Genomic DNA, 16,478 nt, shown 5'->3' on the forward strand with positions numbered 1-16,478 from the left:
CTTCCAGTGGGGTCCATCAGCAGAGGACATTTGGCAACTGCATTTTAGTCCAACTTCTCCATGCTGTCTCCTGCTGCCTCCCATCCACCACCCGCAGGTGTTGATCCCAGGAGCACTCCCCAGTAAATGTCCTGCATGTCAATCTTTGTCTCAGGGTCTACTTTCCAGAGATGCGAACCTGCAATAGCTTTCAATTTTCTGTTTGTCTCATCATGTTGTAAATAACTTGTCTGTTATTGTAGTGTTAATAGATTGTTTACTTGAGTTAGGAACTAAAGAGAGTCCTAATTTGGAACAGTGCAACTGGTTGGTACATCTTGTAGGTACCAACTTACAGGAAGGGTAGGATCCCCTCCATCTCTCTTTTTTCTCCTTGCAATTGAGGCCTCTGCACTTACAAGATACCAAAAAAAAATTAAGAAAGAAAAGTTTTTAAGGTTTAAAGTTATAGTTTTCTTTAAGATTATAATATCTATGATGAAGAACATTTGTTCTTTATAAACAGAGACTGATTTTCATTTTCACAGATATCAGTCACAACTGAATATGCAAAATACCATTGTGAAAAGCTACAAACTGTAATTAATCAAGACGGACAGGGTCTCAACACCATAGAAGCTTCTGGGATGGGGTGGTGTGGGGTATCGGAAGATATATGAGAAACAATTCAAGGTGGTAAATTGCTTTATGGTAAGTTCAGTACCTATACCTCTAAATACAGAATACTTTAAGTGAGATTGAGCCAACCCTTTAGAGAGAGAGTAGGTTGCAAAGAGCTTAAGAGAAAACAACTGCCATAGCTTTCATCCATATTGTCCTTCAAAGGGAGAGCTTAATTTTTTCTATTGTATATTTCTCTGCTATAATTCAATAATATTTAAGTACTCAGTATACGCTACAACACTAGATATTTTCTAGATCTTGCAAAGATTAAAATAAACTCTTCTTCCCCAACTAATGAAGTTGTTAATATGGATATATTCAATTCTCAGAAATGTCTTATCAAAACATATTATTCTAAAAATATTCCTTTGTGCCTTTAATTTTAAAAGTGGGCTACTGGTTCATACACAGGTCCTTTCATAAACCTAAGGTTTCCAACAGTGAAAAAAAAATCTGTTATTGGTCCTGGAGTATTTGCTATAATGTATTTTCTTTTTCGCTTCATGACAATTAAATTCATATCATGACTGACACATCTTGCTATTTGGCCTTTCCAATCATTGACGCTCCTTCTTTAAGGGGATTACTTAACTATCTTTGTAAATGATTATTTTTATTTTTTTCTGAATATAACTTGAGGAATTTTTCTCAGAATATCTAAGTCAAATTCCGTCTCTGTCTCCTAGAATTGAATAACTATGTTAATCACATGATTGAACATCAAAAGGCTAAATAAACGACATAGTCTCTTGGTGCAAGAAGCACTATATGGCATGAAGAAATGACAGGTATAATCTAAAGATGGATTTTCCCTCATGCAAAAAACAGCCTAAAAGTTTGAAGGAATGTTATAAATCATCTAATATCATTCTTATCTAATGAAGGAATCTTGTATATGGTATGACTGACAATTGATAAATACTTTGATTCATCCATGTATCCAACCATTCACTCATTGAACAAATATTGGTCATCTACTGTGTGTGAAACATCATGCTAATTGCTGGAGTAAGATAATGATGCGTAAAAACAGACAAGGTCCATTTCTTTCTGGAGATTATAGTCTAGAGGTGGAGGGAGAGACAAAATGTAAAACTGTGACAAGCACTATAAAGGAAAGGTATCCAGGGCTATGAAAATGGGAAGGATTGACTCAGTCAAGGAGGTTGAAGAGGGCTTCTCTGAGAAAACAGTGCTAGAGATGAGATCTGAAAGAAGAGCAAAAATTGACTACGATGAAGAGGGAAGGAAAACGTGTTCCAAGAATAGGAAACTACATGTGCAAAGGCCCTGTGGCAAGTGTTTTTAAAAAGGAAAAGATGGCCGGGTGCGGTGGCTCACGGCTGTAATCCCAGCACTTTGGGAGGCCGCAGGCAGACCACGAGGTCAGGAGATCAGACCATCCTGGCTAACACGGTGAAACCCCGTCTCTACTAAAAATATAAAAAATTAGCCGGGTGTGGTGGCGGGTGCCTGTAGTCCCAGCTACTCGGGAGGCTGGGGCAGGAGAATGGCGTAAACCCGGGAGGCGGAGCTTGCAGTGAGCCGAGATCACGTCACTGCACTCCAGCCTGGGGGACAGAGCGAGACTCCGTCTCAAAAGAAAAACAAAAAACAAAAAAGGAAAAGATAACTGTGTGATTTGTGTAGAAAAGGCAAGGGGATGAGGCACGACTGAAACATCCCATGCTGTGTTAAGGCAGTGAAGAAACACCTAGGAAGCTTAAGAAGGGATGTGGTGTTACCAGATTTCCAATAGAAAATTCACTCCAGCTACTGTGTAGAGAACAGAGGGGTAGAGTAAAACTAGCTAGGAGTTACATAAGGGTCCAGGAAGAAGGTGATGATACTTTGAACTAAGGTAATGATGGCAACCATGGAGAAGAAGTGAACAGAAGTAAAAGGTGGGTGTGTGGGAGGTAAAATTGACAGGGCTTCCTGAGGGACTGGATATAGCGCCTGGCTAATTTTGTATTTTTATTAGAGACGGGGTTTCTCCATGATGGTCTGACTGGTCGCAAACTCCTGACCTCAGGTGATCTGCCCGCCTTGGCCTCCCAAAGTGCTGGGATTACAGGTGTGAGCCACTGCGCCCAGCAAGGCAATGTATCTTTACTTTAGTTAATGGTGGTGTTAGCAGAGGTGGTGATGGTATTAATAGTGGTAGGAACAGCAGTTTTGTTATATCCTGTCTCTTCATTCTCCTCTAGAAAATATCTTCCCTGGCTGGGCACGGTGGCTCATGCCTGTAATCCCAGCACTTTGGGAGGCCTTGGCGGGTGGATCACTTGAGGCCAGGAGTTCCACACCAGCCTGGTCAACATGGCAAAACCTCATCTCTACTAAAAATACAAAAATTAGGTGGGCATGATGGGGCACACCTGTAATCCTAGTTACTCAGGAGGCTGAGGCACAAGAATCACTTGAACCCAGGAGGCGGAGTTTGCAGTGAGCTGAGATCGTACCACTGTTACTCCAGCCTGGGCAACAGAGTGAGACTCCATCTCAAAAAAAAAGTTAAAAGAAAGAAGATATCTTCCTGTTATCCTTAGCCTCCCTAGAACAACTACCCTACCTCTCCTGCTATTCTCACCCAGGCCCAAACATGTAAGTATATTAATATTATCTCTTTCCAACTCTCAGATCCTATTCACACCACTACCATCCAACTACAACTACAGTGGAGCGTGCTCTTGCCAAGCTGCTCTTCCTAGTTTTCAATCCACTGGACACTTTACATCTCTTACTCGGCTACATTTGCTATCCCAAATGCCATCTTCTTAAAATGGTTTTCCCGTTGGATTCTTTCCCTGTCTCCTTCTCTGATTCCTCCCGCTCTATCTTCCCTTTATATTGGCATTCCCCAACATTTATCCCTAGACCAATTGTCTTCTCACTCTACTCACTAACCCTGGGCAATATTACCCTCTCTTATCTTCCTATATGCTCTTGATATCCAAATATAATAGATAGCTCCAGTTCTGATCACTCCCCAGAATTAATCTGTCTACTATCAATGAGCAAGTGGACAAAACACGGGAACATTTCAAAACATCACTTTTTCCTCCCCCAGCTCCAACATGCACGCACATGCACACACACACACACACACACACACACACACGATTCTTTTCTTATATTCTCTCTGGGTGAGTGGAGCCAATAGTAGTCATTTTCTCAATAAATATCTATTGAAAGTTAACAAGTGCTTGCACATATCTAGCCAATGATGAAAGCCAGAAACGTCAGAATCCCAATTCCTCTCTCCTCTTATTCCTCAGATCTAATGGTTCGTCAAGTCCTATACATTCTATCCCAGAAACACATTTCCGACAACTGATCTCTTTCTCTCCACCCGCTTCTGCTACTGAATTAGCTCAGAGTCTCACTGCATCGCAACCATCTCCTAAACTATTTCCTGGTCGTCAGTCTTTTCCACTCCAGTCCCTGTTCCATGTGGCCACCAGAATAAGCATGAGAGTATAATTTAATCACATTACTTCCTTATAGAAAAACCTCCACTGACTCTCTTGCTTGCCAGATTCCATAATATTGCTTTAAAAAGTGATTTACAATTGAAATGCAAATGTGATCTAATTTTGTTTTACTCCCCTACTCTGAAAGCCTGAATTGCTCTTCATCATTTCCTGGCATATGCTATACCTGGTCAATTTTCTACACAATTCATGCAATGGACTGAGCGTTTGTGTTCCCCACGAAATTCATATGTTGAAATCCTGAACCCAAGGGGACTGTATTAGGAGGTGGGGCGTTTGGTAGGTAATTAGGTCATGAGGATGGAGCTCTAAGAAATGGGAATACTCCTTATAAAAGGGACTCCAAAGAGCTCTCTCACCCACTTCTGCCATGTGAGTTCACAGCAAGAAGACGGCTTTCTATGAGCCAGGAAGGGGGCTCTTGCCAAACTCTGAATCTGCCAGTGCCTTGAACTTGGACCTCCCAGACTCCAGAACTGTGAGAAATAAATGCATGTGCTTAGGCCACCCAGTTCATGGTATGGTTTTAGTAGCCTGAACTGACTAAGATGATTCACATTATAAACCCTAACTCCAGGATTACCTTCTCTGGTAAGCGTTTACCAATTCTTCAGGTAAACAAGCCTCTGGTTTTTTTTTTTTTTCCATTGTCCCGGAATTTTTTCTTTTTTTTTCAAACTCATATCTTAGCACTTAACAAGATTTATTATAATTATTTATTTATATTTTAGTCTGTCACACTAGATTATGATCTCCTTGCATATCGGGGTCTGGTTTATTTATCTTTATACTTTCACTGCCTAGCACAGGACATGGCATATTGCAGGCAATCAATAAACATTTGCTAATTAAACAAAACAAGGAGTTAAAAAGTAAGTGCATGGAAGAGAAAATGTCATGCCCAAGGCACAGAAAAGCATGTTGTTCTTTGTGTATGTCTAGCAGCACAGTATGACTGGTGCTTATAATAGTTGAGAAAGGATGTAAGAGAAGAGTTTGGAAAAGTAGGTTAGGGTCATATTGTGAAATGTATATCAGGCTGAATTTATATTTTATCTCATAGGTGATTAAGAGGCTATGAGGAATCAGCCTGTAATTTTTAGTTTGAAATTCTTATGGTATGATTTTTATGGGCTTATAGTTTGAAATTCCAGCTGTATGATTTCTATCAGTTAGACTTTGGTAGCTGACAACAGAAATCACTCTAACTAAGAAGAAAGGAATTTATGCTACAATACCAGGTATGTGGTTCACAAAAACATTGGAAGGCTTGGAAGAGCAGACTACGCAGAGGATCTAGGAGAACCTCTCAGTCTCCAGAATCACAAGACGCCCCTTGGTAAACAATGTTGCCCCCACCTGTGCCGAAAGTTCCCAAGTAAGGAAGCTTCTGCCATAGTCTGCACCAATAAAAATGGGTGCCTTGCTTAACTCAGTTCTGAATTCATGTTTCATACAACTACATCTGATTGATGGAACCTAAGTTACATTTGAAAATCTAGCTGTAAGAGGATCTGGGAAATGTAATTTGTGGCTGCCAGACTCTACAATACTAGAATGAGGTTGGAATGGATGATGAGTGAGGCAATCTGCTGTATCAACCACAGTTCTTATGTTTCTAAGTACGTATTTTATTTGGGGTAAATGAGAGCTCTTTACTTCCTATACTGCAGATGGTGTATTAGTTATTTACTGCTACAATAATGCCAGGTAACAAACCCAGATATCTTAGTGGCTTGTAGCAAAAGACATCTGTGTTCTTACTCTCAGGTCTGCAGGTCAGCTGGGTGGCTCTGACTCAGGCTGCAGTTGGGCTCTATCTAGTCTCTCCCACATGTCTTCACTGTGAGGCCTAGGCTGAAGGCGGAATAGCACAGAGAGTGTGCTTTTCTCATGACAGATCCCAAGAGTGCAAAAGAAAAAGCTACACCTCATGAAAAACATGAGAAGCTCCCTATTATAAAAGCAGCAAAATATCTTGCAGATTCATTCCTGAATGCTAGAGAAGTAAAACAGTGCCCCCCACCCAATATAGAAGAGGGGAACTAGCAAACACAAACTGTCTTCACAATCAGACCAACCCTTTGAGACTAGAATGTAGCAAACTAAAATGAGATGTAGACTGAGTCACAGCCTTCGAATCTTGTGAGAAAAGAAGCTAGGAGAGGATCAGGAGCATGTTCTTTGAATAATTTCATGCTTCTTGCATCATCCTTGTTTATTTCCCTCTTGTCCTCTCCATTTATTCATATAATAAACAAGTATTAACCATCTAGTATGTACCAGATGGTGGGCTGAATGCCTAGGAGTCAACAATAAGAAAGACAGTGAAATGCCTTTGCAAACATTATAAAAGTGAAAGAGATCTGATCTGGCCCACCCGAACTCTTGCCTTTAGCTTTCAAGCTGCCTTAATCATTCCTGGGCTTAGGCTGAGCTAACTTAGTTTATAGTTTAAATGATATTGGGCCTTCCCCAATACTCAATTGTCTTTGTAAAGCTAATGAAAGGCCATTAGCCTGGGGAAAGAGAGGGATCTGAGTTCTGCTAAGATGTAGACATAAATTGCCAGACATTCCTGCAGATAATACCAGTATTGTAGGTTGGCCTTTGAAATATCTTTTCAGGATTTTTACATGTCTGACACTACCTGGACCTGCCAATCCTGCTCTTGTGACCTCACCCAGAAGTGACTCAGCACAAGAGGACATCTTTGACCCCCTATGAGTTCATCTCCTTCCCAACAAATCAGCAGCAAGCCTACCCACCCCCACCTTTTCCCGCAAACGGACTTTCAAAAACCTCTAACCTACAAGCTTTGGAGGAGATGATTTGAGTACTAACTCCATCTCCCACATGGAATGGTTAGCTTCGTGTCTATTAACTCTTTCTTTACTGCAATGCTGTGGTCTTTATTTGTGCAGCAGGCAGGAAGAACCCCTTGGGTGGTTACAATAGACATAGATTCCTGGAGTATAGAAGCCAATATAGATAAGTAACTAGGTATTAATAATTAAAATAGTGTGGTGTAAGCCAAAAATAAAATTATAGGCCCCCCAAACAACTGGATGGACCCCTCATCTTGGCCAAGGGGATCCCAAAGAAACCTGAAAAACTAGTTCAAGCCACGATGGGAAAGGAGGTATTGGACATGCCTCATTATAGCTTTTACCTTTGGGATTGAGGCAAAACTGATCAGCATTAACACCAAACTAAAAATCATAAGAACGACAAAACAGACTCTTTGTGGCAATAAGATACCCAGCTCCAACCTGACTTTGGTATGGCATTGCATGACAGATAACAGGCCCTCAAGGAAATCAGAATATGTTACCCCCAAATATATTTGTTTGACATACTTTGAAATGCCCTGCAAAACTGTCTCTTGTAGGGGAATTTGCATTCTGTAGACTCTTCTTCCCCTTCTATGTATTTTCTGCATCCAGTAGATATTTAACTAAGAGTCTGACCCCTTTTAAGGTATGAAAAGAGACATTTACTTACCATCTGTTCTCTCTGAAGCCTGCTACTTAGAGGCTTCATCTACATAACAAGAGCCTTGGCTTCTGCAGCTCCCCTTAACTCAAGCGTTTCTTTCTGCTGATGTCAACTCTTCAGGCAAAACTTAACTCTTTCAACCAACTGCTCATCAGAAAATCTTTAAATCACCTATGACCCGGAAGCTACCACACCCATCCTGCGAGATGCCCTCCGTGGTTTGCCCTCCGTGCCAAACCAATGTATACCTTACATGTACTGATTTATGTCTTTGCCTGTAACTTCTGTCTCCCTGAAATGTAGAAAACTAAGCTGTAACCCAACCACCTGAGGCACATGTTCTCAAGACCTCTTGGGACTGTACCCTGGGCCATGGTCACTCATATTTGGCTCAGAATAAACCTCTTTAAATATTTTACAAAGTTTGGCTTTTTGATCAGCAGTGGTAAGTGCCAAGGAATGGAAAGGAACAAGTTTATGAAAGAAGCACCCCATCCAGACTGAAAAGATGAGTGATAACTAACCAGAAAAAGAAAGAATACTTCAGGTAGCAGGAAAGCTGTGTGTGAAACCCAGGGGCATGGAAAGAGAAGAAAGCCTGGTGTTTGAGACACTCTCTGAGCCCCCCATAGATGGAGTGGAGAATGTGAGTGTGAAGACTGACATGCAAGCCAGGGCCAGCTCACAAAAGGCCTAGTAAGGGTTTAAGAGCAAAGAGCTAGAAAGTTTTCACTTTGCTCCTTAATATTTAGGCAGATATTTTTGAAAGAGAAGATTTCATAGGGCATGATTAGGAGCTTTGAGTGGGAACAGTAGTGGTGGCAGTGTCAGTCAGAGAGGCCCAGAAGGACGGAGTGAAGCTGATGAGGTGAGCCAAGTTGGGGGTGTCTGTTCTTCTGGTGCCTTCAAGCAGATGTCCTCAAAGGGATCAAAGTGAGGCGTGCCCTCTCCTCCCCTCAATTGGGAGGTATATCAAAATCACCCTGTGGATTTTGAAACCACCTTTGCAAAAGTTATAACTGAGGAAATTATGACAGTGAAAGAGATCAGACCTAACCAACTCTATCTTGCTTCTAACCTTTAAGCTGTCCTTATTCATTCCTGGGCATAGGCCAAACTAACTTTGGGAAGAAATTCAGTTCATGGTTTGACTCTGAAACAAAATTGATAATAGCCCTTTCCCAAAAAGATACCTGACTTGCCTGGGACCAGTCTGTCTTTGCAGGACTAACAAGTTAGCTACAGAGATTAGAAATTATGGTTTAGAGGTCACGCAGCCGCTGGCTCCAAGAGTCTGAACCTCCCCAAATTGCTCCTGGGGATAACATCACTATTGTAAAATCTAAGATCAGTGCTTGAGATATTTTGCAGACCCTGCACTGGATGGATCAGCTGACACCACCCAGACTGGTAATCTGGCTCAACAAGTTCTGCCATCCCACTTAGGAACAGAAGACAGCAAGAAAAACTCACTTCGACCCCCTGTGATTCCATCTCCAACCTGACCAATCAGCACTCCCCACTTCCCAAGCCCCTACCTGCCAAATTATCCTTAAAAACGCCAACCCCAAATGCTCAGAGAGACTGATTTTGAGTAATAATAAAACTCCCATCTCCCACACAGCCAGCTCTGCATGAGTTACTCTTTTTCCACTGCAATTCCCCTGTCTTGGTAAATCAGCTCTGTCTAGGCAGCAGGCAAAGTGAACCCACTGGGCAGTTACAAATTTTACAAACACATCACAGTAGTTTTACCACCCCTTCCTGTCTCCCTTTTCCCTCAGCCATCCATACCTATGAGCAAGCCACTTTCTCAGGTGTATCAAGGTAGAACAGGTAAAGAAATATTGCCTTAGAGGTTAAGAAGCCGCCGAAAAATTCTAAGATACTTGCAAGCATGAGTGTGTCTTCAAGTAGGGTTGGATACATGGCCAGATTTGTATTTTAGAAAACATCTCTGCTCCTTAGGGAGGGAAAAAGTAGATTGATGCTCTTGACTAAATGTTTGTGTCTTAAAACTAATATGTTGATATCCTAACCTCCGAAGTCATGGTATTGAGAGGTACAGCTTTTGAGAGGTGATTAAGTCATGAGGGTGAAGCCCTCATTAATGGGATTAGTGCTCTTACAAAAAATAATAATAAACCACAAAGAACTCCTTTGTCCCTTCTGTCACATGAGGACATAGCAAAAAGATGAAAAGACAGCCATCTATGAACCAAGAAGTAAGCCCTCACCAGATAACAAATCTGCTGGCATCTGTATCACAGATTTGCAGCCTCTAGAACTGTGAAAAAATTAATTTCTGTTGTTTATAAGCTACCGAGTATATGGCACTTTGTTACAGCAGCCCCAAAGGACTACAACATTCCGTGAGTTAAGACGCTAGTGCAATAATTACCCCAAATGAGAGATGATGGGGCCTGTATTAAGGTGGTGGCTGTAGGGATGAAAAAGAGGGCCAAATTGCCCAGACATTTCCAAGGTGATATTAAATCTAAGAGTAAGAAAAAGGAGATAAGGAAGATCCTGAGGCTCTGGCTTGGGCAGGAGGAACTCTGTTCTGGGTTCTCCTTGGGGTCCTCTCAGTCAGTGCTGCTGCCCCACCTCCTGAACCCAAGAATCCCCGACTCCTCCTGTAACACTCCGGCCAAAAGAGATAGCCAGCTTCTGAATTTCCCCTGCATACCAATACTTAAAAGTTTTGAAATTCTTTCTAAAATGACTTTTGCCAGACAGTTTGCAGCTCATCCACAAAAATCTATATCGGCAATATTCACTTGGATGCCCCTGGCTAAATCACCTTACCAGTGACTTTGAGACACTGTAGATCTCTTAAACCACATATGTAGAGATTTAAATAACCATCTTACAACATGAAAGAGAGATCTGCTGTACAATTTTGTGCCTAGTAAGTCAGTCAAATTATTACTGGCTCTAATTATCACCCCCATAGCTGCTAAATTCTTTACCTGCAGCAGAGTAGAACTCCAGAGGTGAGAAATTCTTTCCTCCCTTTGAAAATGCCAAGGAAAAAACCCAAAGGAGTGACTTCCAATACGAACCTTAGAAATCAAATCAAACCTACACTGTACACAAAGACAGGACAGGCAGAGGGAAAAGCACAGCAAACATGGAAAATAACTTGGAAAAGATTAATCTTTTAACTCTGTGAATGCTTTAATAGGAACTAAAGCTTTACCTACATGGGACAAATGACCCTAATTCTCCCTGCTAGTGTGTTTGTATTTCTATAAGAAGTTCAATTTTTTTTCTATTTTGTGAGAATTTACAGCATCTGTCTAGAATCCAGGCAGAGAATAATATAATAGATGATCAAAGTGCGAAAACTGACACCCTGGAGAATTCTCTGTGGGGGAAAGTGATGATGTCATAGGTTGTGTGGGAACAAATTTCCCTTGGCTGCTGTGCCCACCATCATGACAGACATAAAGCAGAATCCCCACGTGGACTACCAAAGCCATCTGAGCCACATGAGATGCAGGTCAGCATGTGTCAACTTCATAACTGGGTTTAAAATTAGGTTTACAGTTAGGTAATTTCTTCTTCTAACTTTTGCAGTGGGAGAAGAAGCCCTTAAATCTACTGATATGCCATGTAACTAAATTTATCCTAATGATCCAGGGTTTCTTTTATACTTATGTTCCAGGGATTCAAATCCAGAACTGTAATAATTAACCAAAGTAATTGTATATTCTTACTTCCATATCTCAAGACTGAATAGAAATAGAACTGAGTTCATGATGTTGAGATATAGATGTAACAAAGCATGATGGACATTCTGTCCTGGCTGCATGTTAATGACAGCAATGGAGAACTGCAACCCACTTAAAGAGACACAAAAGAGAGCTGGGACATGGGTTAAGAAGTCATAGAACCTGATTCCACCTTTTACTCCCTACATGGCCTTGGGGAAGTTACCAAAGCCTTCAAAAGTTCACTTTCTTCATTTGTCACAGTTAAGGTACCAGAATTTACTTTATGTGGGTTTGAGAGAGAATAAAATCCAATAATCCATGTGAAAGCCGTAGTTTCTGGGCTGTGGTCTGTGCCCAGGATTACTTACCATGACTGTATCGGTCAGGGTGCTGGCAGGAAACAGAAGGTCAATTTGAGGAGGTTCTAATCAAGGGACTTTTTACCAAGGCAATAGAGCAGGGTGTAGGGAACGCTTGGTGGATAGTGCAGAACCCTGGGGCTAGTAATGACCACCCTGTTATAACCCCTCAGCCTGGAGGAAGCTAAAGAGGGAAGACTGGGCGGAAAAGGCTGTTTAACAGGACCTACAATTCCTCCCAAGAAAGATACCTGACAACAAACACCCCAACCTCACTCTCCCCTTTCCTTCCAGTCTCCTCCGGGTGCATTTTATTAGCCAACACAGTTGAAGACCAGAGAATACAAAAGCTCTTCCTCATAGTCTATGTAGTTCAGCCTCTTGGGCTTCAGACCAGTGTGAAGAAGGGTGGAAGAGCATATAGAAGATATTAGCGCGATACAGATTTTTGAGGCTATAATGTTAAATAACCAAGCTCAGTCATTTACTGAGTGCCTAAGATAGTGTCCAGCACAGGATGTGTACTCAAGGAATGTATTTTTATTTTTAGCTATTTTTTATTTTGTTATTTTATTTTAGATTCAGGGGCTACAATGTGCTGGTTTGTTACATGGAGATATTGTCTTATGGTGACATTTGGGCTTCTGGTGAACCCATCACCCAAATAGTGAATATTGTACCCAATAGGTAATTTTCTAACCCTCACCTCCCTCCCATCTTTCCCTTTTTGGGGGGCCCCTAGTATCTATTTTTTCCATCTTTATGACCATTTGTACCATTGTTTAGCTCCCACCTACAGGTGAGAATATGTAATATTTGATTTTCTGTTTCTCAGTTAGTTCACTTAGGTTCAATGGCCTCAGCTCCATCCATGTTGCTGCAAAGGATGTGATTTCACTCTTTTTTTATGGCTGATAGTATTGCATGGTGTATACATACCACATTTTCTTTATCCAGTCCACCACTGATGAACACTTAGGTTGATTCTTTGACTTTGCTATGGTGAATAGTGCTGCAATAAACATACGAATGCAGGTGTCTTTTTTTCTCTGAGAAATATGGGATTATGGGCCGGGCACGGTGGCTCATGCCTGTAATCCCAGCACTTTGGGAGGCCGAGGCAGGCGGATCACGAAGTCAGGAGATCAAGACCATCCTGGCTAACACGGTAAAACCCCTTCTCTACTAAAAAAAAAAATACAAAAAATTAGCCGGGCGCGGTGGTGGGCGCCTGTAGTCCCAGCTACTCGGGAGGCTGAGGCAGGAGAATGGTGCGAACCCGGGAGGCGGAACTTGCAGTGAGCCGACATCGCGCCACTGCACTCTAGCCTGGGTGACAGAGCGAGACTCCGTCTCAAAAAAAAAAAAAAAAAAAAAAAAAAAATATATATATATATATATGGGATTATGTAAATGCAGGTATCTTTTGGTAAAACAATATCTTTTCCTTTGGGCAGATACCTGGTAGTGGGATTGCTGGGCGAATGGCAGTTCTATTTTTAATTCTTTGGGTAATCTCCTTAATGTTTTTCTCAGGGGTTGAACTACTTCACATTCCCACCAACAGTATATAAACGTTCCCTTTTCTCTGAATCTTCATCAACATCAGTTATTTTTTGACTTTTTAATAATAGCCATTCTGACTGGTGTGAGATGGTATCTCACTGTAGTTTTAATTTGCAAAAAAATATTTTTAATGGATATATAAATTACCTTATTAGTCAGATTCCAGTTCCTTTATGGATATTCTGCCTTTTCCAGAATACGTATGACAAGTAAATCATTCATGGGGTCAAGCCATCGTAGGGTATGTAGAATCAGGAAGCAAAGTATTTCAGACAGGGCTGTACAGAGAGGCAGAGGATGAATCCCTCCCCTGCCCCAACACACACACACACACACACACACACAGAGCTGACAGTGTTGACAAAGCCTGGGTTATGTTTTCAGCCTCTCGAGCCATAACATGCATAGATGAAGAGTCATCATGGTTACAACTTCTGAGCAAGCGACTGAAAATCCAAGCCTACGCACTCAGCTCACATTTTCCTTTGTGAGAACATGAAGGGAGAAGTTGCTGCTGACTTCACAGTCAATGCTGACAGACGATTTCACATGAAAAAACAACACCCATGTAATACTATAGCTCAGTTTGGGGGCTGCTGGAGTTGACACATCATTCAAGGGATAAACAAGTCTGCTAGCTGTCATACCATTTGGCACAGCGAGGGACTTGAGCCAGTTAAAAACAAAGCCCTGCACAAAGAGGCCTAGGCTTACTTGGAGATTTATTTGAATTCTACGTGTACATTAGTCCATGATTTAAATCGTTTTGTAAAGTTGTGTCATAGAATGCAACTTTTGGAACAGGGAGAGGATGGAGATGAATATGAAGCATGCTACAAATGATTTTACAAATAGACCATCCTGGTAATGTGTAGCACAAACCGCTGGAATTCAGGGGTGGGGAATTGTCCCTGTCACTTTAACCAACTGCTCATATCACCAAAGCTATCCAAAAATTTCCATGGGAAGAACTCTTGCTAAATTTTAGGAGGAGAAAAATTGAAATGGAAAAGAAAACTTTAGATGTTATCATCTATGAATCATGCACCATAATCAATCAATATAATCTCTGCAAGCAAATGGCTACTAAGGAAGGAATCATATTTTTGAATGTCCTCAACCTCTATGCTTTAATGATAACCAAAAAATTATCAACATTGTGCTATTTAACAGCATAACGACTATTGGATTTGGATTGTTAAGGCTCTCTTGCTCTAATATCTTTTAATCTATCGCCTGGATCTCTTGTGACTGCATACTCTTTGAAAGGAGGAGGAGGAAAACAAATACTTTCAATATTTGCCTTCATAGTCTCCCTTTACTGGTCACCTTCACATTCATCTAAAGTACTTCCTCAGAAAACTCCTAAAAGAAAAATAACAATTTCCCACTAATATTACAAAAAAAGATACTTTTTGTAAGTAAATTTTCAATTTTAGAAGAGTTTTAGGTTTACAGAAAAGCTGCTCAGAGAGTACAGTGGGTTCCCTTCTACCCTGGAGCCAGTTTCCTTGTGTTAAGCTCATATGGGTGACACATTTACAACTGATGAACCAATGTTGATGCATTATTATTAACTGAAGTCCAAACTTTATTTGGATTTCAAGACTTACTCTATTAAAAGAAGTTTGCCCACTGGAAACAGAGCACTGTAACTCTGGGGAGGTGGGGGAATAAATATTTACCTTAATGGGTATGGATTTTGACCTCAACTGCTCATTTTATCTGACCCCATCATCATAGCATTTTTCTACCAATTCAAAACATCACAGGGACAGTAGACCAAAGGACAGAGCACCAGTCTGGAGAAACGTGTTCATGGAGAAGTATGTCTCAGCCTTAATCCTGTTCTGCCTTAGAAAAACGACTCAACTTTTCTTTGAGCCTAAGTTCTATTTCCTACAAAATGAAGAAATCAAATTATTAATAGGTGATTTCTGAAACTCTTTACAGCTTGAAATTCTATGATTCTAGAATATCTGAAAACATCTTAATGTTTATGTGGCAAAGGTTTAAATATAAGGTTAGAAGATTGTAATTCTGGCTTTTTTTTTTTTTTTTTTTGAGTCTCACTCTGTCACCAGGCTGGAGTGCAGTGGTGCAACCTCGACTCACTTCAATCTCTGCCTCCCAGGTTCAAGCGATTCTTCTGCCTCAGCCTCCCCAGTAGCTGGGATAACAAGCACGCACCACCACACCTGGCTAATTATTTTGTATTTTAATAAAGACAAGGTTTCACCATGTTGGCCAGGATGGTCTCGATCACCTGACGGCTTGCTCCGCCCGCCTCGGCCTCCCAAAGAGCTGGGATTACAGCCGGGGGGGGTTCTCAATATTCAAATTTGCCTAGAGTAAGTTAATAATACAAAAATGTCTGTTAAGAAGTATCACGTACACAAATGTTTTCACTTAAAGAATGTGGGCCAGGTGCGGTGGTTCACACCTGTAACCTAGCACTTCGGGAGGCTGAGGCGGGTGGATCACCTGAGGTCAGGAGTTCGAGACCAGCCTGGGCAACATGGTGAAACCCTGTCTCTACTAAAATACAAAACTTAGCTGGGCGTGGTGGTGCACGCCTGTAGTCCCAGCTACTCAGGAGGCTGAGGCACGAGAATTACTTGAACCCGGGAGGCAGAGGCTACTGTCAGCTGAGATAGCGCCACTGCACTCCAGCCTGGGCGACAGAGTGAGACCTTGTCTCAAAAAAAACCAGAATATGGCTAAAATTTATAAAATTTACAATATAAGTAATAGCACAGGGATAGTCATTCAATATTGACTTTAACATTGTCCCATTCTCTTATAGTCTTCTAAAGACTTCTTATGCCATTTCATTTCTTCTCATAAGTAACCCAGAATGAAATCTAATGTTGATATTTTGTATCCTTTTCTTTAAAGAAGAAAAATAGACTACAAATTCTAGTAAACAAGTTAGTGTAGATTATTCAGCATTGATAAAAATGTGCTAAAGCGTCACATCAGAATTTTACCTACAATATAAAAGTCAAGTTTTTATGCCTGACTATAGACAAAGTACCAACATCTTATTGACTCAAGAGTGAAGAACTTTTATAAAGGTAAGGCATATTCAGCATGTACAAAATGTCTTAACACCCAGCAGATGACATCATTACAAAACTAGGAAACTTGAAGGCAAAACAGAAGAAACAACATTT

This window comes from Pan paniscus, chromosome 10 (assembly GCF_029289425.2).
Source record: "Pan paniscus chromosome 10, NHGRI_mPanPan1-v2.0_pri, whole genome shotgun sequence".
NCBI classification, from domain to species: domain Eukaryota; kingdom Metazoa; phylum Chordata; class Mammalia; order Primates; family Hominidae; genus Pan; species Pan paniscus.